General features: G+C 52.7%; 1 pseudogene; it reads right to left on the bottom strand.

Annotated features, from left to right (window-relative positions):
* Nucleotides 1–2,761: 2,761 nt before the first annotated feature.
* Nucleotides 2,762–2,905, bottom strand: LOC137370362 (U2 spliceosomal RNA; annotated as a pseudogene).
* Between the last annotated feature and the right edge of the window lie 360 nt (nt 2,906–3,265).

Raw genomic sequence — 3,265 nt, 5'->3', positions numbered from 1 at the left:
TGGGCCTCATGTCATACAGCCCAGCATAAAAGGATTTACTGATCCTTAGTATGTCGGACTGCGAAGACGTTACCGAGCCATCCTCTTCCTTCAGGCTGCTGATAACAGAGCTCTCTCGGTGTACCTTTTGGAAGAAGTAACGCGAGCACGTCTCATCCTGCTCGATGGAGCGGACTCTGGACCGGAAGATGATCTTGGATGCCTCCGTGGCAAAGAGCGAGGCCTGCTGGCTCTTCACCTCTTGGAGGTCCTCCTTGACCTCGACCCCCATCGACTGCAGCCGGAGCAGATTTTGCATACTTTTCTGGAGTCAGGACATTTCCCTCTGTCTCTCTCTCGCCCTCTGAACACCTTTTTGGATGAAGAACCTCTTGATGTTCTCCTTGATCGCTTCCCACCAGTGAACTGGAGACGCAAAGAGGGGTTTCACAGTCCTCCAACCTTTGTAATCCCTTTTGAGTTCCTCAACGTTCTCTGGGGTCAGCAGTGTAGCATTGAGCTTCCACGTCCCTCTGCCAATCCGCTGGTCGTCCTGTAAGTGACAGTCGGCCAGTAAGAGGCAGTGGTCGGAGAAGAACACCGGCTTGACGTCGGTGGATCCGACCGTGACAGCACGGGACACAAACAGGAAGTCAATCCTGGAACGGGCAGACCCATCCGATCTTGACCAGGTGTATCTGCGCTGCGCTCCGTCTGCAGGTTTGCTGAAGACGTCGTGCAGTTTGGCATCTTTAACTGTTTCTATTAGGAATCTGGACGTAGCGTCATGTTTGCTGTCGTCTCTGCCAGATCGTTCAACCATATCGATGATGCAGTTGAAGTTACCGCCTAGGATGATTGGCCTGGACGTCGCCAGCAGCAGTGGGAGCTGCTGGAAAACGGTCAGCCGCTCGCTGCGTTGTACCGGGGCGTACACGTTGATCAACTGGAGCGGAGCGTTGTTGTACATTATGTCTGCTACGAGGAGGCGACCGCCCACCACCTCCTTAACTTCTGAGATGGTGAAGTTACCTCCCCGCAGCAGAATACCCAGGCCGGAGGAACGGCAATCATTACCCCCCCGACCAGATCGATGGCCCGTGGGACCACCATCGCGACCACTGCCTGTAGGTGCTGAGGTGTGGTATTCCACACTCCTGCAGAAACAGTAGGTCAGCTTTGACCTTGGCGAGGTAATCCAAGGTTGAAACATATCGCGTAGTGGATTTAATGTTACGCACATTAATGGAAGCAATAATTACACCCATTTTTTTAAAGTTAGTTGTTGCTTCCCATACCATTTGTCCTTGCTAGTCCCAGTCCTTCGGGATATTCCTACATACCCATAGTGTGAGCAAGCTGTTTCATGTTGGTTGGGCTCAGAAACCCCTCCTGGTTTTTCATGCAGGGTTTGTTCCACTGGGGTGACATTGGGGGGTCTTGTTGGCAGCAAGGATGGGTTGTCCTCTGCTGTTCCCCTCTGTTCCTCCTCGAAAACATCACTGCTCCCGAATTCCTGGAGCTGAGGTCCGCCAGACGTGTGTTTGCTCTCGGTGTCCCGGAGCTGGGATGCGTTGGCCACGTCGTTACGTGTGGCGCTTTGGGGTTGGGGCACGCCGGGCTCATCACAGCTTCCAGTGCCCGGGGGCTGGGGGGCTTTATCTTCCATCTCCTTGGAGTTCTGCCACCTCTTTTGAAGGGGCCGTCGTTCCAGCATTTCCCCGTCCAGTGAAGAGGAGCTGTTGTCGTCTGTCTCAGAAAGTAGCCTTCTCTTGCCACTGGTTTGGGTGGTGGCCTGTTCCGCTTTGGGGTGTTTTTTCCTTGTGGTTTTCCTCTGGACCACTTGCCACTGACCTGTTTGTCCATCTGCTGCCTCCTCCTCCATTGATTCTGTCTGTGGAGGAGGGGTTTCCAGGCGCTGGGTAGGTGCTGGGTCGCTGGTTTCAGCTGCCTCCCCTTTCTTCTCCTTCTCAGGTTGAAGTTCCTCACTGCAGAGAAGGTTGCTTGTCTCCTTTCGAACACCGGACGCCTTCGTCGAAACTTCTCCTGGCCTTTCCTTGGACCTTACCACCTGAGCATAACTGAGGCAGCGTTTGGGGCAGGTTTTGTACAGATGGCCTGCGGCACCGCACAAGTTGCAACACTTAGTCTGCTTACAGTCCTTGGTCTAATGGCCTTCCTCCTTGCAGTTCTTGCAAACAACCGTGCTGCAGTTTGCTGCCACGTGACCAGATTTGCCACAGGTGCGACAAACTCTGGGCTGCCCGGCGTAGACCAAGAACCCTCGACTTCCCCAGATAGTGAAGCTGGAGGGAGGGTGGATGATGACTCCACTGGGATTGACCTTCAAGGTGACCTTGACCTGCCGCTTGCTGGTCCAAATCCCAAAGGGGTCCTTGACATCAGTGCTGCTGCCGGCCACCTCGGCGTACCTGGTGAGAAAGTGAGTACATCCACCACCGGAACATGGGGGTTGTAGAGGTGAATCATCATCACCCGGTCCCGTTGTGACGGAAGCGTGAAGACTGGCTCGGCTGTGAGGATCGACAGTGGCGCCCGGTCCCCTTTCTCCTTGAACGCCTTCAGGAACTTGATGCATCCCGCCACGTTCCGGAACGTCACGTCGAAATATGCTGGGGAAATCCTGCAGGCAGAAGACGTCCGTAGCTTGAAATCCACAGCAATCGAAGAGGATTTTCTTGATGAAGAAAGTGTGATCGACCGGTGCATCTTATTCCTCGTCTTTCACGACCACCCGAACAGTGTTGCGCACTCTCTGGCCTGAAGCTCGAAAATTGGTTATAGCCATTTCACTCAAAGCCTACCCAGGATCAAAAGGCAATGATCATGGTCTCTTCTCTGCCAAGTAAGCACTGATAAGAACAGATACTACACTTGATCTTAGCCAAAAGGCCTGGATTGATACTTGGAATGAGTGGGTTGTCTTATGAGGAAAGGTTGGACAGACTGGGCTTGTTTTCACTGGAGTTTGGAAGAGTGAGGGGAGACTTGATTGAAGTATACAAGATCCTGAACGGTCTTGACAAGGTGGATGTGGAAAGAATGTTTCCTCTCGTGGGTGAGTCCAGAACTAGGGGGCACTGTTTTAAAATTAGGGGTCGCCCTTTTATGATAGAGACGAGGAGAAATGTTTTCTCTCAGAGGGTTGTGACACTTTGGAACTCTTTACCTCAGAAGGTGGTGGAGGCAGGGTCATTGAATATTTTTAAGGCGGAGGTAAGTAGATTCTTGTTAGGCAACGGAATCAAATGTTATTGGGGGTAGA

The sequence above is a fragment of the Heterodontus francisci genome, chromosome 5 (assembly GCF_036365525.1).
Source record: "Heterodontus francisci isolate sHetFra1 chromosome 5, sHetFra1.hap1, whole genome shotgun sequence".
Classification (NCBI taxonomy): Eukaryota; Metazoa; Chordata; class Chondrichthyes; order Heterodontiformes; family Heterodontidae; genus Heterodontus; species Heterodontus francisci.
This window is presented reverse-complemented; position numbering and strand designations above follow the sequence as displayed.